The following is a 23,335-nucleotide window of genomic DNA, read 5'->3' on the forward strand; positions in this document are numbered from 1 at the left end:
GTCCTATCTAGTAACACTTCACTGCAGAAAGGATCAACTGCAATGTAGAGTTGCCACCACAGTCCTATACACATCTACCAATTAGTAAGTACAATTAAGCTCTGTGAGACTTCCTCTGTGTCTGTTGGACACAGGAAGGAACTACCTCTCATCAGATCCATGAGCTACCTGGTCTTTGATTTACAGGTATAGGGAAGACACTTCTCTGTGAATTAGGTTCAGACCTTGTATCTCAAGCATCTTCACCAGATAGCTTTAGGACATTCATAGACTCTACACTGACCATTTAATGCAGGTCAAAGCTAGCTAATAATAATAATAATAATAATAATAATAATAATAATAATAATAACAGTGAATATCGTAAAAACACAGTCCAGAGCAGAAAAGAAAACTGGTGAAAGAAGGTTCTCCATGGACAGTTCCTGGAAAAAATTGAGAGCCAAATTAACAAAGAAAAAACATGGCTGTGGCTCACAAATTGAACTTTGAAAAAGGAGACGGAGGGCCTGATTCTGGCAGCCCAAGAACAAGCCATTAGAACCAATGCTATCAAAGCCAAAATTGAAAAGTCAACGACAAATCCCAAATGTAGACTCTGCAATGAAGCAGATGAAACAATAGATCACATCCTCAGCTGCTGCAAGAAGATCACACACAGACTACAAGTAGACTACAAACACCGTTGTTCAGATTATTCATTGGAACTTGTGCCACAAATACTATTTGCCTGCAACAAAGAACTGGTGGGATCACAAGCCAGAAAAAGTTATAGAGAATGAACATGTCAAGTTACTCTGGAACTTCCGAATTCAGATAGATAGAGTTTTGGAGCACAATACTCCTGACCTCACAATCATGTTAAAAAACAAATTGTCGATGTTGCAATCCTAGGTGACAGCAGCATTGAAGAGAAACAACTGGAAAAGCTGACACGATATGAGGATTTAAAGATCGAATTGCAAAGACTCTGGCACAAGCCAGTCAAGGTAGTCCCAGTGGTGATCGGCACACTGGGTGCAGTGTCTAAAGACCTTGGTCTGCACTTAAACACAATCGGCGCTGACAAAATTACCACCTGCCAGCTGCAGAAGGCCACCTTACTGGGATCTGCACACATTATTCTCCGATACATCACACTAAACACTTGGGAAGGGCCCGACATGTGATCCAATACAACAGCTAGCAAAGTGTCTGCTATGGACTCATCTTGTTGTGTTTCAAATAATAATAATAATAATAATAATAATAATAATAATAATAATAATAATAATGCCAACTTTATTTCTATCCCACCCCTTTCCCCTAGAGGACTTGGAGTGGCTTACAACAAGGCAAAGTAATACAAAATAATAATAATAAGCACATAGTACATTAGTAATTAAGACAAATGATAAATAGAATAGAAAATAATAAGAAACATAAATCACAAAACATTATTAAATATAACTCAAAACATAAAACAAATTAAAATAGGTACTAATTAGATCAAGTAATACAATTAAAACAGCCCAGGTCCACATTGTTGTTGTTTATTCGTTCAGTCACTTCCAACTCTTTGTGACCTCATGGACAAGCCCACACTAGAGCTCCTTGTCAGCCATTGCCACCTTCAGCTCTTTCAAAGTCTCAGAATTTTCCTCCAACACCACAGTTCAAAAGCGTCTATCTTCCTTAGTTGATGTAAATGATAAAGTTCAGTTAAAATTCAATTTTAAGTCCTCCATCAAATAGATTATAATTAGTCATTATCATAAGCCTGCTTCCAGAGCCATGTTTTTAGTTCCTTCTTGAACACCATAAGTGTGGGAGCTACTGGTGGTGGTTAAAAAACTGCGGTGGTTGGATAAAAAACTCCCACAAAAGCACATGAAAGAAAGTTCTTAATGCACATCAGTGCGCTGCATTTGTTTAATCACCACTCAGGTCTCAAACTAAATGGTCACTGTAGATGGGGGTCATCGTTTTCCTCAAGCTCATGTGCTCCAGATGAGCTTGATGCACAGCATTCCCCAGTCAATATAGAACAATAATTTGTAGGGTTTGAAGGTTGTCTAGTCTAATTTCAGGAAATCACAGCTGAAACATCTTTGCCTGTGCTGGATGGGGCTATCGTCCCTCAGAAATTTAACTTGAGCATATTTCTGCAGTCAGCCCTGAGTCTGGATACCAAAGTTTCACTAGTGGCCAAGAGTGTGTTTGCATATGCAAAACTAGTGTGCCAACTGCACCCATTTCTAAAAATGTCTTAACTGGCTATGGTGACACATGACTTGGTTACATCATTTTTGTTTACTTTAATGCAGTCTACATGAAACTACCTTTAAAAATTTTGGCAAGATCAATAAGCTGCATCCAAACTGTTGACCGCACTGGTTACAGAGGGCACGGTTGTTCATTTCCTGGTACAATTTTAAGTGCTGGTCATAACTTATAAAATCCCTATACAGTTTCATATCTGCTATGTATCCCCTTGCCCTGAGTCCCCTCGGGTGAGAAGGGTAGGGTATAAATAACTGAAATAAATAAATGTATGAACTTGCTTGAATTTTGAGATATCTTCACAGGAAGATTCAGTGAGGACACAAGAGAAGTCTTTTTCAGTGGTTGCATCCAAGTTGCCCATGGGAGGTGAAGTTGAACACCTCTGCACTCATTCAGTAATTAAAGGCCTTTTTATTTTGACTAGCTTTTGGCCATTAACTGGTTGTGATAGAGAATCTATTACCAGGAGGTGCTGTACTATCTTCACTTTCGTTTCTTAAATATTTGTAGACTGTTTTAATTCAGTATGTTTCCAATATGATGACTATTCAAAATCACATTGTTCTTATTACCAATATGCCAATGGTAGTGCAAACAAGAGGACTTTGCACCATGGGGTAGAGAGAAGGAATGCTCACTTGTAGATAACCAAATGATCACCAGAATGGATTGTTTCATTTTCTAAAAACCAGATTACAACATAGAGCTCAGAACAATAAGAACAATTAACAATAAAAACTCAACAAAGCAGCATAACAGTAGCAAGGTAGAACACATTTCATACAGGAAAATTCATGAAAACATATTTTATGAAAGCAGCAGCAAAAAGAGCAGCAGCAACATAATTAACTGGTAGCATCAACATCATAATATATATTCATGTACAGTTGTTCATGCTTGCATTAGAAAGCATATTGGAATAATTTTGAAAGAGGTAATCCACATGCACTTGCTTCCACTGTGCTTCTCCTGCTGTCTCCCAAAGAATGACCAATCTTTGCTCCCAAACCCTATATATTTACTAATGGAAAGTAACAGGAGCACACACATAGCTTAAGATTATATTGTTTAAAACTAAACATTACATTGTTAGTAAAGAGGACTGGCTGTGCTGGATTTCTTTAATTACTTTAAATGTGTAATCCTGTGCACATCCGCAAGGGAGTAAGCCCAAATCAACACAATGGGACTTATTAGTAAATATGCACATCATTCAACACTGAACAAGAAGTCTGCTCTGTGAGGAGCTTCATAGCATTGTTCTGGATGAGTTCAGTGCAGATCAGAACAGCTTCATGGTGCTGCACATTGATAGCCCAAGTGTCTTGAAAGACATTTGTTTTCCCAGGGTTGACAACACACATGAATTGCTCTTTGAGATATACCTTTGATGCAGGACTGACTTGCTTTAGATAATAATAATAATAATAATAATAATAATAATAATAATAATAATAATAAAACTTTATTTATACCCCGCCACCATCTCCCCAATGGGGACTCGGGGCGGCTAACATGGGGCCATGCCCAGAGCAATACAACATAATAAGATATAAAAACAACATATCATAGCACCATTCAAAATACAATAAATAATAATAAACAGAACATCAAGAAATCAAAAAAACAATAAAGCAAGGGCAGGCTGCGTGAACACAGAGATAAAACCCGGAGTGAGAGGGACAGAGGAGTACTCCACTATGGGCAGGGACATTTGGAAGGGGTAATCTAGAGGATAGATGATTGGAAGGGAGTAATACGGAGATCTATAACAGAAATTACTCACCAAAAGCACAGCGGAAGAGCCATGTTTTCAATTCTTTCCTAAAAGCTAACAGAGTGGGAGCTTGCCTAATTTCAGTAGGTAGTGAGTTCCACAGTCGGGGGGCCACAGCAGAAAAGGCCCTCTCCCTTGTACTTACAAGGCGGGCCTGGGATATAGGCAATGGTGATAACAGGGCCTCCCCGGATGATCGCAAAGAACGGGCAGGTTTATGGAAGGAGATACGGTCACGGAGGTATTTGGGTCCCAAACCGTTTAGGGCTTTATAGATGATGGTCTGCACCTTGAATTGGGACCAGAAGATGAACGGCAGCCAGTGGAGCTCCTTAAACAAGGGAGTGGATCTCTCCCTGTAATTTGCCCCTGTTATTAATCTGGCAGCCGAGCGTTGGACCAATTGTAATTTCCGGGCTGTCTTCAAGGGAAGCCCCACGTAGAGTGCATTACAGTAGTCCAGTCTAGAGGCAACTAAGGCATGGACCACCGTGGTCAAGTCAGACTTCACGAGGTATGGTCGCAGTTTGCGCACAAGTTTGAGTTGTGCAAAGGCCCTCCCAGCCACCGCCGACACCTGTGCTTCAAGCGTCAGCGCTGAATCCAGGAGGACCCCCAAACTGCGGACCTGTGATTTCAGGGAGAGTGCAACCCCGTCCAGCGCAGGTTGCCACCCAATACCCCGATCTGCCGCACGACTGACCAGGAGGGCCTCTGTCTTGTCGGGATTAATTCTCAGCTTGTTCCTCCTCATCCAGTCCGCCACAGCGGCCAGGCACTGGTTCAGCATCCGAGGGGCTTCCTTGGAATCAGATGGAAATGAGTAGTGGATTTGCGTGTCATCTGCGTAGAGATGGCAACGCCCTCCAAAACTCCGGATGACCTCTCCCAGCGGTTTCATGTAGATGTTAAATAGCATGGGGGATAAGATAGACCCCTGCGGAACCCCACAGGTCAATGGCCAGGGGTCCGAGCAGGTGTCCCCCAGCTTCACCATCTGGGAACGGCCCTCCAGGAAGGACTGGAGCCACTGCAAAACTGTGCCCCCGAGCCCCATCCCGGAGAGCCGCCCCAGAAGGATACCATGGTCGATGGTATCGAAAGCCGCTGAGATATCCAGGAGAACCAGCAGGGTCACACTCCCCCTGTCCAGCTCCCTGCGGAGGTCATCCACCAAGGCGACCAAAGCCGTCTCCGTGCTGTGCCCAGGCCTGAAGCCAGACTGCGAGCAGTCCAGAAAATCGGTGTCATCGAGAAAAGATAAAAGATTTGTGTATCAAATAGAAAATGTTCTCTATCAGTTAATAAATCGGTGAAATCTTTCTTCCACTGGTGTGCTCATTATTTCCAAAACTAAGAAAATGTCTTGCCTCTGGCAAAATAGTGCATGATATGAATCTTTATTTTGTTTTGAAAATGGATCAAAAAGATAAAATATTTTTGGATGGACTAACACTTGGGAATATGATATGGCCATTTGAACTGTTTACTCACATATATGTCCTCTTAAGTTAAATATGCAAGATATAGGCAGTAATAGTTGCAGTTCCTTAATTATAAGGAGTGCAGTATATTATGTTTCTATCCTTCTTTTACCTTACTGTTACATCCACTCAATTCCTACAAGATTCCTGATTTGGCCAAGTCCACACCAGCCTCAGCTCATTGGTATAATTTTTTTCATGACCCATCAGAACATTATCTACTTATTATAAAATGACACAACCATATTACATAGGTAATATTAACTAGAATCATATTGATTTGACAAAAAACCATCCAGTGGTACAAATTCTCCTATCTCTAAGTGAAATAACAACACTTTGTTGTAGCATCTAGCATCTGGCAAACTCATTAACTTGTTAACCACTGGATTCAATTGACCAAAGAGTTGAAAGCCAAAATGAATACGAAAATAAAATACAGTGCCTACCAGTAAGAATCAGTTACTGCCAACTTTAACATTTCTTGGGTGTGTGGGGAGAAGCAATAGCAGCTGCGAAAAAAAATGAAACCACTGATTCTGAAAATGCCCTTGGCCTGCAAGATAGAGAGGAGAAAGGGCAACAGAAATTGCAGCAATTTTTTAGTAATTTCTGGGAGCCCTTGATAACCATTTTTGGACATCTCCAATTTTACTTCTTTGGCTTAATTGGAGGTTAAGCTTCGGTGGCCTACTGACAGATAATGGCTAGGAGAAGCCTAGCCTCCGATAACAATAAAGGGAAAAAGAATCCATAAATTGACAAAATCCTACTAAGTGAGCATAGGCCAGCCTGGGTCCAGAACGTAGTGCTGTTGTAGTGGGCAAGGGTTTAGTCTGAATCACAGTGTGGTTCCTTAAAAAGGAGGGGAAATGTGAACAGGATGCAGAGCAAGTCAAACTTCTGGCATACTCATTTGTAGGTCAGAGCACATGGACTGGTTGGATGACCATTTTTATTCAAAGGGTAGATTTTAAGGCTATAAGGGATTGGCAAGAATGGGGCAGTACTGCACAGCACAGTAACTGCTTTTGTATTACACATTAAACTGCATATAATGATTCCATCCAGATAAAGCTAAAAATATATATACTGGGTCAAAAAAGGAGGCATTTTGCTATTGGGGAAGAAAGTAACAATGTTCTTTCTGATTTGTGGTGAGTCTATACAAGCCCCCTTCTCTGAATGCTCTCAACGCCCCATATTCCTACACCCACATCTGAGAGCTTGTAGCCAGGGACCCCAGAACTGCTTTGAATGGAAGGGGGGGGGGGACAACTCAACATTGGCAGGCAGGTTGTTAATAATTTTTCTTACTTGCAGAGGGAGCATCATTACTTTTCCCACTCATTATCATTGGAGCGGCCACAATGATCAAGACTCTTAGAAGCATAACAACCACTTAGAAGAGTACTGCATGTTTTCCATGAAGCTTACTCCAAAGTAAGTGTGTATAAAATAGATTGCAGGAAGCCTTTATTATTCTAGGGGAGTGGGTGACTCCATAGTAACATCCTTTTTAATATTTCTTAATGCTTAATCATTAAGTTCTGATTGATAATTTCTGAGAATACACAATTACATAAGAATCTTGGTGGTCCATTCCTCCAGATCATTTGGGGACATTCAACACTCACTAGCGTAGACCTGAGGGCCTGAATCCCCTTGTCTCTTATTCACAGTTCATGCTTATAATGATCAATGATTGCATGGAGAGGGAAAATTACTTTCTCTTCAACTACAAAGCACAACAAGCACTTAGAGGTGCATTGCATGTATTCTATGTAGTGTATTCTCAAGTAAGTTCAACAGGGACAAATGCAAGATACTTCACTTCGGCAGAAAAAATGGAAATCAAAGATACAGAATGGGGGACGCCTGGCTTGACAGCAGTGTGTGCGAAAAAGACCTTGGAGTCCTCGTGGACAACAAGTTAAACATGAGCCAACAATGTGATGCGGCTGCTAAAAAAGCCAATGGGATTCTGGCCTGCATCAATAGGGGAATAGCGTCTAGATCCAGGGAAGTTATGCTCCCCCTCTATTCTGCCTTGGTCAGACCACACCTGGAATACTGTGTCCAATTTTGGGCACCACAGTTGAAGGGAGATGTTGACAAGCTGGAAAGCGTCCAGAGGAGGGCGACTAAAATGATTAAGGGTCTGGAGAACAAGCCCTATGAGGAGCGGCTTAAAGAGCTGGGCATGTTTAGCCTGCAGAAGAGAAGGCTGAGAGGAGACATGATAGCCATGTACAAATACGTGAAGGGAAGTCATAGGGAGGAGGGAGCAAGATTGTTTTCTGCTGCCCTGCAGACTAGGACACGGAACAATGGCTTCAAACTACAGGAAAGGAGATTCCACCTGAACATCAGGAAGAACTTCCTCACTGTGAGAGCTGTTCGACAGTGGAACTCTCTCCCCGGGGCCGTGGTGGACGCTCCTTCTTTAGAGGCTTTTAAGCAGAGGCTGGATGGCCATCTGTCGGGGGTGCTTTGAATGCGATTTCCTGCTTCTTAGCAGGGGGTTGGACTGGATGGCCCATGTGGTCTCTTCCAACTCTACTATTCTATGATTCTATGATTCTATGATTCTAAGTGTGCATAGGATAGATTGTGGGCAGCCGTTATTATTCCTGGGGGTGAAGTGAGGGATAACTCCATAGCAACATTCTTCTTACTGTGTAATCATTAATTTCTGAGGAGGCTCAAGTGCCCAGGAGTCTTGGTGGTTCATTTTGGAAGAACACAGCACAGTCTAGTCTAGTCTTGGGCATTTGGGTCACAATCTATGGGCCCTTCCAGATATACCTAGAACCCTCACCGAAATGGGTTAAATTAACTCACTTTGGAGCGGGTTCTAGTCCCCACCTCCTACCACAGCTCCGGGATTTCCTCCCTGGGGTGGCTTTATGCTATCCCAATTGCCTGAGAAGATGGGAGGGGTGGGGAGGAAAATCCCTCAGCACCCTTCCCCCATCTCCTCACACATAATTTTCTTGTGCCCGGAGGATGTGAATAGAGGCTCTATGGGAGCTAGGGACCTTTCAGTAAGTTTTGGAGGGAAAATTGAGGGCTGGGCGGAGCAGTGGGTGCCCTTCACCTTTGGGCTCCATGAGCTCCGTGAGCCCAACGGTTTAGAATGGCTGTGGAGATTGTCCCCTAGGAACCACATGACATGTCCCGGGAATCAGTCCTCACAGGCCCAGCACCTCATTAGACCCAGATCATTCATAAAGATCCAGATCTAATGAGGTGTTTAATTAATATGGGATAAACCAGGGAAACCTTGGTTTACTCTGCATTAATTTGATTTTACTGGAGGCGTCGTTTGGATGCCTCTAATAAAAACGAGTCAAGTCTTGTGTTTTGGGCCTGTCTGGATAGGCCCTATGTTTTAAATATCACCTGTCCAATACTATAAAATACTATATTTTGCCGATTTGTATGGGGGTGTCCATGTGTACCTTATAAAAGATATTAGGGTTGCATGTATTCCTAAATAAGTTGCTGAGTAAGTGTCTCATTCAATATTTCTTTAACTATTTAATAGGGATGTTCAGAAAGTCATATCAGTGTTATATGCCAGATGATTTTGTAAGATTTGTACAAATGACTCGATATTAAGAAACGCAGGTGCCATACATGCCAAAAACTTAAGAATTGCAACTCTCACCCAGTACTTTTTTCGTAAATCGTGTAAGCATCGTAACTCTCTCTGTGATGCAGTTTTAATTTCCAGAGCAAGCAAACTGTACTGGGAGACAATGCCAAACTTGGTATTCCTCTAAGCCTATCAAGGCTCAGGGAGAGGGGGAGGAAGCGGAGGGAGAGCTGCAGCTTCCTACCCTTGAAATAAAGGAGTGCCACAAGGCTGCCTCCATTGTGAACTGGGAGAGAAGAGCAAGTAAGAGAGCAGAAGGCTAGGCTAAGTTTAGGCATACAATAGTCTACATTGAGAGAGGATAGGAGGACTGAGTGACTGACTGCTAGTAAGAGGAACCCAGACTGCTGGGAATCTTCTATATTCATTTTATTTTACTTCTATAATTTAATTTATTATTGATTCTGCTAAGAAGTGACTGCTGGGACCAAATCCCCCCCCCCCACAAAAAAAAACCATTTTGTGGGTGGGAACCTCTTCTCAGCTATTTAATCTGATACTGCATCTGCTGGGGTGACTGGGGAAACAGTCCCAAAGTTTTAGTAGTTTTTAAAAAAAATACCCAAATTGCACATCCCTAGTGACTACCTCTTTTGGGGGTGATGTGGCCACCAGCCAAGCACTCCACCCCACCCTACTCCACTTCAGCAAGTCATAGCAGCTAAAATATATTATAGAGAAATTCAAGGGCATAGCGGTTGTGACTTAACATTTTTTTGACAACAATTTAAAAATCCCCCAAACTCAGTAGATGTGTGAATCTTTCTGAAACTTGGGGGGAATGATGCCCTGGTTATGTTGTGTCATTGTAAAGAAATTCAAGGAGATAGATACTGTTTAAAAAAAAAGTTTGTAAAAACTTAAACAATTTCCAAAAATTCCTCACTTTCTCCAACATATATCTGAATACAAAAGAATTATAAACAACCATTTATTTTCACACACTACAAATAATCATAAAATCATACAATCATAAAATTGTAAAAACTTAAACAATTTCCAAAAATCCCTCACTTTCTCCAACATATATCTAAATACAAAAGAATTATAAACAACCATTTATTTTCACACACTACAAATAATCATAAAATTTTAGGATTGAAGTCTATATTCCACTGAGGAAGAATGTAAACCATGTATAAACGAATAAATAATCATCATAAATAATAAAAGTGTATATAAAATAGAAATTGCTAGATTTCAAAAGAAGGCAATATAATTAATAGGAGACAAAGCAGATCCCAAAGGAAATGTACTGCTTTTCTCTGTGATTGACAGAATATATATTTGGAAGTTATAGCAATTAAAGTTTCCATGCATCAACAGTATAGCTACAAAAACAGCTTTCCTGTTTTGATGTGCAAGCTAACTGGTTCATTAAGAAAAAAAATACCAAGTTACCAAATTAGCTAAGTAAGTGGTTTTTAGTCACCTGTATAATGTACTGAATATATATTATGTGTTTGTAAATCAACAGAGATCACCCCATGCTACAAGGAATCAGGACTCTGGATTGGCTTTTGATTTTCATTTCCCATTATTTGTTATTGTGATCTTGGAAAGCCAAGGATTGCAGTACCTACCTTGTAAGCATGTTAGCAGCATGGCAGGCTATTCATCATTTGCCTCAGGTTTCCTGTCAAGATATCCTACACTCTGTTGTTCGATGTGGAATAAACCAGCTGATATTTCTAATAAAATGCATAGAGATGAAACACTGGACAAGTTTTTGCAAACTCCAGAGGTGCTGATAAGGCCATTTGAAATTGCCACGGTATCATCCACCACCTAAATGCCTGAGTCTGTAACTTGATATTTTGCTGAATGTGTTAATCAGCTTGTAAATCTTTGGGAAAAGGTGGGTACAAGAAGAAAACCCCTAAAACCAGAAACCAAAGGAATAAAATCTATTCAATATATTTTTACGAATATCTCTTTTTAGTTTTTCATGACTATGAGGTTTTTTTTTTTAAACAGATGTTCTGGATAATCAATATTTCACTCTTAAAGACTACTGGTTAGGGCATGATTCAGTGCTGTCATGTTCTCATAGGGCTTGTCTACGTGGGCTTTATAACTTGCACTCATTCTGCAGACATTCCTGGCTGTCCCTCTACATTCTGCAACAACTGATGCTTTTCATAAAGTAAAATGGATTTAGCCCCATATTAGGAAAAGTTTGATGAACCTCTGGAAATTCACAAGCCACTGTTGCCATCCTCCTTTCCTTATACTTACCAGCACAGGGAGAAGGGGATAGAGTGGGCTAGTGAGGCTGCTGTCACTGCTGCCAGACAGTATTAGAACTCCCTCAGAGCTTCTAGTCATTGTGGGCACCCCACACTGACATTAGTAGAGGTGCCTGCAATACCGGAGGAACGAGAGGAGATTTCTGGGAATGCTGCTAATAACATGGAAAGTAAGGTGACAATTCAGTGGCACCAATGCAGTCTTGGCCAGACTGGACTGTATGGCTGGCAATACAATACCACAGTTGTCAGGGTGCACATGGCCACCATTTCTGCTCTGGAGTGACTGCAGATTTACCGCCAGAGCAGACTTGCTCATAATAACATCTTCTGGAATGCTGGGATTTGCAAAAGCACTAGTGCAGTGGTTCTCAACCTGTGGGTCCCCAGGTGTTTTGGCCTACAACTCCCGGAAATCCCAGCCAGTTTACCAGCTCTTAGGATTTCTGAGAGTTGAAGGCCAAAACATCTGGGGACCCACAAGTTGAGAACCACTGCACTAGAGCTCTCTGGCTGAGAATTCTAAATACACCAAGTCCAGATGACATAGCAGGCCACCATGGAAGTTAAAGTGGAATCATAGCACTATACTTGTGTGGTGTGAAAGAGTCCTTGGTAAAATTGTGTGAAATTGTGGACCAACTCTTTTCCTTACTCTCAGCCCAGCTTATATAGGATGTTCACAGACAAGCCAATTATATGTAATGAAACAGTACTTTGGAGCCTATTGATTCACAGGTCTGTGATTAAAAAAAAACCCTTTCTCAATATTGCAAGCTGTTTTAATAAATTTTGGGGTGATCATTTTTAAAAAATACAGTAAGAATGGTGTACCATTCACAGTTCTTTTACACATTTCATTATTAATTTCTGTACTAATTTAATTCAGTCACAACTCCCATAATTCCATAGCATGGAGCCATGGTTGTTAAAGTGGTGTCAAACTGGATTGATTCTATAGTGTAATATCCTTAATCTGATGCTCAAACTACTCCATCACACTGGCTCTGAACAGGCTGACTCATGGTTTAAATGAAGTTACAAGTACTTTTCAATTAGACTTGAATTGACTCATATCTGAAGCATTCTCTATTAATAATGATCCTTTTGAAGAAAACTGTCTTTGCTCTCTGAACAGCTGGACAGTGAACATATCTTCTGCTCTCTTATGCCACCATGCTCATTTAGTGATTTTCTACCAGCATTTTCTTTTTCACTCACAGAGATGTTAAAGTGCAGGCTAGAGCCCCAGCAATGCCTTGTAATAGATGACAAATGTATGAACTCAGAGCAAGATGATTTTTGAAATGAGAATGGATTTTTCAAATTCAGTCAATTCCCAGCTCTATCTTCTTGCTTCTGTACTCTGTCCTGCACCTTCCTCCCCCCCCCCATAATTATTTTCACAACAAAAACCCCTTTCTTTTTCTTGTTCACCTCTTTGACCGACTCATTTATTCATCTCCCCTGCCCTACCTTCTGACTTGTGTGGGCTTCTGGCCCAGTTCACCTGGCTTGACAACTGTATAGAAGTGCAAAAGCTTAGAAACAGTATTTGTTTTTATTTCTATGAATTGTGGTATGTGTGGATCTTTATGAAAGTTGGCAGGAATGATGCCCTGCTACTGCTCCTATACTGTCATTGTGGAGAAATTCCAAGGGATATCTTTTTGATTTTTTTTGTAAAGGAGATTTTATTTCTAGAAACTTTAAGAATTTCCTAAAAATCAGTGGATGACCCAAACATTTTGGAACTTGGTGGGCTTGCAGTGGTAAATGTGTCCTCCAAGCGTGACTACTTTCATCCCGATGGTCCTAAAAATGATGTAAAGGGAAGTTCCCCCATTGCTGCCAATGGGCCAGAGCTTCCTGGAGTGAAAACGGAACTTCTGGCTGATGGATCAATAAACAGTATTTTCCTTCCCTCGAATTTGGGCAATTCCAAAAAAATGGAACGGGGCACCTGAAAATTGGACACCGAAAACAGCATATGGTTTACCCAAATTGCACTCCCCTATTTCTTTGCACATGTGTTTATGTGAATAATATGATAAAAGCTATATTGGATTGGATACCATACCTGTATCAGCTCAGAAAATGCACAAATGCAAAAGCAACAGACCTTGCACTAGTAAAATTGCATAATTGGATACAGAAAAAAATATAATACTGCCTTTTTCAAGTGTAGCAATTTGTTATGTTGGCCATAATTCCACCATAAAGCCAAAATGTTTGTATGTCTCTTGACCTATGTCAGCAAATGAGTTTTTTTTGTTGTCAAGGAGTTAACAATTTGTAAAGCTAATAGATTGTCAGTTTAACATCACATTGGTCTCCAAATACTTTGTAGTAAAATGGAGTACAATAATATATTCTTTTTGCAAAAACTACTGTGGAAGTTGCAGTTAGACTTAGAATTTTATTGCACAACACTGTTATGCCATGCAGTTGCACTACCACAGATAGGGGCTACATAGTAGCAGGAACACAATATTATTATACATATCTCCATTCACACAATTGCACCAATTTGCTGATCTGTAGTCCTGCATTCATTTTGCTACATACGCTTGTAACTCCACCCTCTTGCACTTTGATTGCTCTAATTTTTCTTTTAAAAAATATCTTAAAGGAATTTGCAATTCCAGCTATGATTAATAAATGGAAAAGCCCAATACTATTGGAAATATTTCAAATGTACTTACTATGAGATAGTAAAGGGAAGGAGAATGGGAGAAGAGGAGACTCCCACTTCTTGATATCACTTCAGTGTCAACAGGCCATCACAGAAGTAGAATAGCCCCATCACACTGGGTGGAAACATTGCAGCATTGGCATCTATTGGCAGATTTTGCTTGTCAGTAGTGGGGAACATGTTAATTGCAAGGAAAAGACATACCCAGAGTAAGATGCACATGATATTAATGCCGGTTTGTTTCCCTCATGTGCTAAAATACTTAGAGAGAAATGGAAAATCAGATATCATCTTCCCCAATAATCAAATCATTTGTGCATTCCAGCTATGCAATCACTGGCTAATCTACAGCATCCAAGTGTATTATTTGAGAGTGGAATGGTGAATTGGAGCAGCCATCTGAACCCATCACTACCTCAAGCACATAACTCAGTTTAATTTCAAATACAGTGGTTAGTTGGCGTGTAAATTAATTTTATCTTGATTTGCCCTATATTGCGTTGCAATGAGTGTAATAGCGAGAGAGCTCTGAGAAGCCTTTTCCCATGTTAATTTCATAACTACTTAATGCTCATTTCAAACAAATAACTCTCCATCTCTCATTACAAGATATATTTAATCTGTCAGCTTCTTTGTGAAGCATGGTTTTGCTCAAGTCCCTTTGAGATAATTATAATTAAATTGACCCTGGGAGGTAGTAAATATCACAAAATCCTCATATCTCTTTGTAATGATTTTGGAAGCCTTTAATAAAGCAAAGTGGTACATCCCCTTTCTGGGAAGGCCTCATAAAGCTATCATCTAGTCTAATAGTCATTATTAAATTTGCAAAAGATATGCTCATTTTCCTTCAAAAGCCATGAGCAGAAACCCTGTTTAGTTTACACCATTGTATGTCACCAAGAAAATGTTGCAGTATACATCCATTAGACTTAGGTTGGCATTGAAATAGAGGTGGCTAAGTCTGTCCTATGTCCATTCTTTCCTGCTCAAGAAAGTTCTTTAAATTACACTAGAGAGATAAACTGACCAATCTGTTTTGGAGTCTTTTGTAGGGAGGTATCAAGTACCTTTTGTTCATTGCCTTTTTTCTCCCTGTATAGTAGCATCCAGATGGTAGCTAGGAAGCTGCTCTACTTGAAGGGTGTTTTGTGCATATGTGTTGTTAATCAAGGGACCATGGAGTGATTTAAAAACTTCTCTACCCTGGTCTAGGCCCTAGATTTCAAGAAACAGATGTTTCCGTTCCTGATCCTGTCACCACTGTATGAGTACAGAGAGTATCTACTAGGGATACACATTTTTTCATTAATTGTCATAAGTTGTATCAAATTTGTTAAATTCGTACTTATGACACAATATCTGATGCATGGGCATGGCCTGTGCCAAAAATTTAAAAATTGAAACCTGCCCAATACTTTTTTGTTTGCATTTTGTAAATCTCAGAAGCCTTCCAAAGTCAGTATCATTTTCAGTGCTAGGAAGTAAAACAAAGCCAAAAAGGCTGTTTTTCCTCTTTAAATTAATGGCATCTCACCATTCAGAGAGGGAAGAGGCAGGGAGAAAGCAGAGTTCACTGGGAAAGAGACTGAGAAAACACAGAATTCTGGGAAACATAGTTTGGGAATGTGATGAACACTATGCCAGAGAATTCAAAAGGCCCTGCCCTAAACTACATTTCCCAGAAATCTCCTCAGCATCAGAAAGCCCCAATCAGGATAGGGGAGATCTAGTTTCCCTGTGTAGCAGCAGCCAGCCAGAGTTCCAATAAATTGTTGAATCTGAAAAGAGGAGGACTGACTGATACTTCTAGTAAGTAAATCTCTGTGTTGTGCTGGGAAGAAATCCCTAAATGGAAGTTCCATTGGTTAATATGAGAGAAATTCAATGAGATAGCTGTTGTGGCTTTTAAAAAAGGTTTTGTCAAAACTTTTTAAAAAATCCCTAAAATCAGTAGACGTATGAACATTTCTGAATGATCCCCTGTTATCATCATCATCATCATCATCATCATCATCATCATCATCATCATCATCATTTATTTACTTATTAATCGCCCTCCATCCACGATGCTCTAGTCCAATTACAAGATAAAATTGTAAAGGATAAAAATACATACATAAAAATATCTTGTGTCATTGTGTAGAAAATTCAAGGAGATAGTTCTTGCAGTTTTTTTAAATGTTATTTATAAAAACTTTGAAAATTCCCCAAAAATCTGTGGATAAGCAAAACGTTCTGAAACTTGAAAGGTTAACAGTAGTAAATTATGTACCATTGTAGCAAGGCTCACCCTAATAACTAAAAATGAAGGATAAAGGAGCCCCTGAATTTCTCCACTTGAGCAATTACTATAACAAAAAAGTAACGAAATTTTGTTACTCTTATTATAGTAACGAAAATTTTACTAACAATACTTTAGAAACACTTTAGAAATGAAACGCCAGCACCCACTAATTTTGTAATGAGTTTTGAAACATTTTTTTATTAATCTCACATGCCTAGTGTCTACTCAATTAGGTAATGGGTGATTACTAGAGTGGTTTATTACTATGTGATCCTAGACTGCTTTTTAAATTTTTTGTTGTTTACTGTTGTCAAGTCAACTTTAACTTATGCCAGTCTTATTTATGGGAGACCTCCAAGTCAGTGTGTCATCAACAATCTTGAAAACTCAGCATTGTGATTTTTAAAATTGAGTCCATCTGTCATGCAGTTTTCCTCTTTTCCTACTGCCTTGTACTTTACCAAACATTGTTCTCTTTTCTAGTGAGTTGTGTTTTCTCGCAATATGTCTAACGTACACAGCCCCAGTTTAATCATCTTGGCTTCTAGGAAGAATTCACTGGGAAATGGCCACCAGAGTCCTAAAAGGTGCTTTGTAAAAGGTGTTTAGACATATTACCTTCTCCGAAAGCTTTCAAGTTTTCCTCATCTTTTCCATGTCTTCTTTGAAATGCAGCAACTAGCATGAAATCTAATGATCCTCAAGCAAACAAAGACCTCATAATGTCAAGATCTGTGGGAATGCTGTAGTCATACAATACATGTTCTGGATGTTCATTTTTGCACTTTCTTTGCCTTTTACATTACATTCAGTTTGTTATCTGCTGAGAAACAGTTTATTTAACCAAGAACAAAAGTTCCTTAAGTAATAATCATGTCCTTGGCTTTTCTTTTTCAAGGACAGAACTTGGCAATTTTTGTTTTAAAAAATCATTCATTTTATTTCTGCTCAGTTTTCCAAATTTGTTAAGAGAAATGAAATGCATATTATTAAATCAATATGGACTTATGATGTGGAAGGTTACAGAAGTTTGCATGTGAAATCACCTTGGAAGCAATTATTTGAGTTAATTTCAGCCACAAGCAGACATGATTCAAGCACTTTTTGAGTGAGTAGAGACTCCTGCTGTGTTAACACTTAATGAAAATTGACACATAATGAGAAAGCTCTATGGATGTTCTTAGACTGTCAGTGCACATAAATTAAAGATTGTATGCTACTTCTGTAGAATACTTCAAGTACCCATGAGTTTTAAAAGAGAGATGTATTCACATATTTTGGGCTGCTGGAGGGTTTATATTTAAATTTACCCAGAGCACAATCTACTGTGAGATTTTCCCACATAGATTCCCCTGGACTAAATGAGGTCAAATATTGAATATTTGATACATAAACATTCAAAGGACAGGTTTTTAAAAAAAATGAAGAATGAATTTAAAACTGTAAAATTGCCACTAGCTTGGATTCACGAATGCTGAGTTGGATATTTTTCAATTTTTTCTAAAATAACTTTGTTATGTTGAGAGATAATTTTTTTCTTGGCATATCCATTGTCAGAAGAATGCTCATTTCATAAGTTATTTAATGAAGCTGTTTCAACTGTATTGCATACAGTCTCCTATTGATTGGACGAGTGAAGTAATTAAATCTAGATAGGTAAACATATAAATTCAGCTGGAGGGAGAATTGCCCAGTGTTTAGTAGAGCTTATTTGTCTCACCATTATGTGGCAAAGCACTACCTGGGAGAACTTGGCCATTGCCTATCACATCTTCTGAGACCAGAATTGGACATCCGGGCATGTGTCACGCCCAAGGCAACGGAGCACTAAGAACCAAACACGGAGACCAAAAACAATCTAATATCTTTATTAAGGAAATATTAAAGTAGGATAAAAACAAGTAGAAAATGTAGTCGAGCAATAGACCTTTCAAGGAAGGTCAAATATAGTCCAGAAATATATTGTCCAATTTATTATATTAGAGTCCAAAGTTATAATCCCAATACCGAAACACACTCTACTTTCAAGCCGTAGAGTGGGGAAACGTCCAAAGTGTTTCTAAGGTTCAAAGTAAGTCCAAAGCAAGAACTGGAGACAAGGCTAGATACTTGAGACAAAATCAAAGGCTGGAAACACGACGAGATAGGTCATGAAGACTTGACAAGGCTAGGCAAGGCAAGGCAAGGAAACTGGAGTTGCAGACTTAAAACGCTGTCCACACTAGGCTGGGACCGAAGTTAATCCTGAAGCTGATCTGTTGACTCCGCACGGATTCCCCTGTGTGGGGAACTTTTATGTTCTTCAATCTTCCTGCAAAGCAGGTGTCCAGAACTTCCTTTCCCAAGGGAAAGAGAAGCGAAACACATCTTTCTGCAGCTGCGTTCCTCCCTGCAAATTCCCAGGAGAAACTAGCTAATTAACGACTTGTTTGGCTGCTAATCTGAGGCTTCTCCTTGAGAGTTCTTTCTGGACCCGACTCGCAGTATAAGATTCCTTTCTCACAAAGGGAGGAGAGGAACTGGGAGAAATTTGTTCAAGGTCCGTTTGGCTAGAATCATCAACAACAGGCATCTGGAAGAAATCCGTCTCCTGCTGAGACGGCAGAAAACCCATTTTTTCGTCATCATTATCCATGATGGCGCTAGGGTCAGAACTCTGAGGCCCATGAGACATCACAGCATGTGATCAAAAAGAAGGGAGTTGTTCTACCCCCTCCTTATTAGTCACACAGGTGCCCATTTATGATCTCAGCAGACATGACCACAATGGCCAGGCTCTCACAGGGAGCTCTTTGGCCAGTGAGGTAGAAACGATGGTGACACAAGTACATGGGGACAGACTTGTATGGCCAATACAAGGCCAGGCCTGCTGGACTGTCTGAACACCAATGTGGCATTACAGAGGATGATCCAGTGTGCTATCATGGTCAGTCCAGGGCCGACCTGGTCCCAGTTTAAGTGTTCAGATAGACATGGCTTTAGTCATAGAATCATAGAGTTGGAAGAGACTTCGTGGGCCATCCAGTCCAGCCCTCTGCCCAGAAGCAGGAAAACCCACTGGGTGACCTTGAGCATGGGACACTCTATCAGCCTAAAAGGAATGCGATGGCAAACTTCCTCTGAACAAATAATGTCTGGGAGGCTGTATGACAGCATTACCATAAGCTGGAGTTGAATTCAAGGCAAAAAAGCAATGACAGGGATACTTAGGACTGCATTGACAGAAAGGATAAACCATCCTATTTGAACTCGGATAAAGATATGTGATTTTCTTTACAACAGAAAAACCTGCAAGACATAGAAGCTTATTATATTGCTAAATAGTCTCACAGTTTGATGTTGTTCTGCAAATCAGTTTGTCATTTGGCTATATTCTTTCTGATATCCCTCTGACACATGAGAAAAAAATAACGGTGCCATTTAAGTGCAGACCTGAAATCAGACTCTATTATTCCAATTAGAAATAACATTCCCAACGATGTCTGCTAAGTTGTTGCTACTGGTGAAAAGTAAGAGGCATTGCTAACATTGACATACTGTTTGTGAAAGGCATCCAAAAGAAATTTTGCAATGGCTTGTCTTCCTTTTTTAAAAAAAAAAAAATTCCTGAAACTTTATCGTTCTTCAGCCAAATTATGTCCGAATATATTGCTGAAGAGAAACGCCAATGGGATATTCTATTTCCACAGCACAGCAGTAGTGAAATCACTTCTTCTGTTAATAGGTTTGTAAGGTAGACTACAAGATGTGACTTCTGTAACTTTAATATCAACAGGATCTGGATCAGGAAGAGGTGCTATGAAATTGCATCAGAGGAAACTGTATCAAATCTCCTCCCTCACTACAAAGCCCTACTGAGTCTTTTGATAGAAAAAAGCGTTATATCACATGCCTTTTTTGTACTTCTATGTTAGGACTTTACCACACCAACTTGCTATTTTGCTATTGTTGCATAACAGTAAATAACACAACCCAATCCCCAAAAAGATTTTGATTTTTAGGACTGCTTCTGAGGTTATTTGGCGTGTTGATTCAGAAATTTGCATTGAATAGACAGCATCAGCTCTAGCTTTTTAGATATGGCAATCATGATTTTTTATGGATGCAACTGGTACATGCCATATGTTCTGTATCTCAAAAACTAGACCTAATAGGTGAAAATTGGTGCCATTTTTGGATTAGGTAGGTCAAACATACCCTGAAATAGGTCTAACATTAGAGATACCAAAATGTGTGTTGGCCAGTGTAATGGATACATCTCGGATTGAGCACCTTCAATATGGCACCAATTCACTATTGTGTAGTCTCATGATCTAGACACTCCAACTTCTTGCACTATAGGAAGTTCCCTAGGTATAAACAAGCTAGGTTCTGTAGGTTTGTTCTTAAGTTCAATTTGTTTGTAAGTCAGAACAGGTACATTATTTCAGTCATTTGTGGTTGTGTGCGTGCTGTGGATAGCATGCTGTCTGTGCCCCTGTTCAGTGTATGAGTGTATTTTTCTTCATTGCCTTGTGCTTTGAGTGTACATAGAATTCTAATAAAATTATTGGAAAGAACAGAATTTTGTTCTACTGAACAGTTAAAAATCAGGTTATGATTATTGACTTAAGCCATTGGTCAAGGATACAAAAATGGTTGAGGACTACATGCAGATTGCAAGCCACATATTCCTCATTCCCAGGACCTATTAGCAATATATTGATGTTTGAGAGTATTTTACTCTTTTTTTTCTTTTGGTAACAGAAGCTACTGAACTGAAAGAAAAATCAATCAATTTTAGAAGAAGGGTAAAAAACCCAGTTGCATCTTATTTATTAATTTAGTAACCCAAAAAATACCAGTTCTGGATTGTACTAAGAATATAGTTAAACCTGAAAAATCCATCTTCTGACTAGTTAAGAGTATCTTCTGCCACGTTTATACATAGCCCAAAGCAAAGATTAATTAATGAACACAGATACTTAACAAAACAAAATCAAGGATTTTCAAGGATTTGATGGTGACTAACATGCTACCTAAATAGATCAAACACATATAAGCTTCTTAACTAGGGGATGACTTGCCTTTGGCCCTGGGTAATATTCCTTGAAGCCTATCTGCCAGTAGACTTCATTTTGAAGTGTGACTTCCTCACAGCTTATGAAGTGCTGTTGGTGGTAGATAAAATAAGCTAAACACTGGGATATATTAAATCTTTACAGTCAGCTCTCCATATCCACAGATTTTGCATCTATGGATTCAAACAACCACAGTTTAAAAATATTCAAATATAAAAATCCAAACTATGCCATTATACATAACAGGATTTCAGCATCCACAGAATATGATAGCCCTGCATGGTTCTGAAACCTAACCCGAGTGGATACCAAGAGCTCACTGTATCTGATAGAATTTGATCTATTACATGGTACTCATGCCCTGCTTGCAGGCTTTCCACAGGCATCTAGTTAGAAACAAAGCTGTGGAGTGCTAGATTGGTTTTGGTCTGATTCTGCGTGACATTTAATCTGTTCTTACATTTTAAAGACTGCTTAATAGAGTTGATGTTTGAAATGTGCCAGAATCAAAACAGTCAGAAATTTCTAACACATCCAAAACATTCAGATTTCACACTTTGACATTAAAGGTTTAATACTGCAAAAGCAAAACCAAATGTTGCATCTCCAGATTTTTTCATTTAACACTTCCATGAATATTTCTGGAAATATTGTCAAACGCTATTTATTTGAAGTGAATGCATTTCATGTTTTTACCCTGAGGAAAAGAAGAGGTGTCAGCATCACAAAAAGATCACAGTTGTGTGAATTGCTCCTGATGCAGTATAATCACTGTGTTGTGCTGTTCTCTTAATTTTTATATTTTGCCTTTTAATAGATATGTTTAAAATGATTTTAATTCTATATATGGTTTAACCGAATTTTTTTAAAATAATGGCTGAAATCCTCTATCAACTACATTTTGTAACTTTATGTATGCTTCCCTACATAGCAGATGTGCTAAGAAATACTCTTTGTGAGCCCCAAAGATGCATAAAAGGGTACCAGCACGGTCTTGATATGTCTCATTGTGTGTCAATCACTTTCAACTTCATCACAAAGGCCGCTGGAATCATCACACATCGTGGCGATTCCAGTGATGCCCGTTGTAGGCCGTGGGGAACCCGTTGCCCCATGCTCTGCGTCGTCCAACTCACCCAAGTCCCCATCTCATGGGAGGGAAGTGTTAACCACCCGGCTTCCCTCCATTGTTCCTGGCACAACACGGGAAGCCTCCCATTTTGCTGCCATGGCAGCAAGCTCCACTTCACCTTCTCTAAAAGCACAGAGCCCCACCAGAAGTAGCTGTGTGTTGTGGAATGGGCTCCATGCTTAAAGAGAAGGCAAAGTGAATTCACCCCCATCTGATGAGGTTGTTTGTCAGCTCCCCTACATACTGTAGTAATGCAATGGTAGCTCTTTACTAGATACAGACATTATGGAACTATCCATTTCTAATTCCCACAGATGTAAGTCTACTTAAGTAGACATACATTCCCAACAAGATTCTGGGCAGCTTATTTTTAAGTTATGTTATTTTTCTATGTTATGTTATGTTTGTTAGGTTATTAAGAGTTTATATTAGTTTAAATAATTGTAATATTTGATTACCATATTTATATTTTGAAAGTTTTCTAATTGTATAGTTTTTAAGATTGTGATCAGCTATGTGTCCCAGTCCTGTGAGAAAACTCACAGGACAATGCCATGGGGCATTGAATCCATGGAGAAAGTATGTGGAAGTATTACCTTTTTAAGATAGTCTGTTGTTAATTTATTGTGTTTCATGAGAATAACAGACACAGACTGCAAATCGACATACCCATCATTCAGCTTTGGAATTACATTTGTTGTGTGCCTTTGAGTTATTAGCAAAAG

Source organism: Anolis carolinensis, chromosome 4, assembly GCF_035594765.1.
Source record: "Anolis carolinensis isolate JA03-04 chromosome 4, rAnoCar3.1.pri, whole genome shotgun sequence".
NCBI lineage: Eukaryota > Metazoa > Chordata > Lepidosauria > Squamata > Dactyloidae > Anolis > Anolis carolinensis.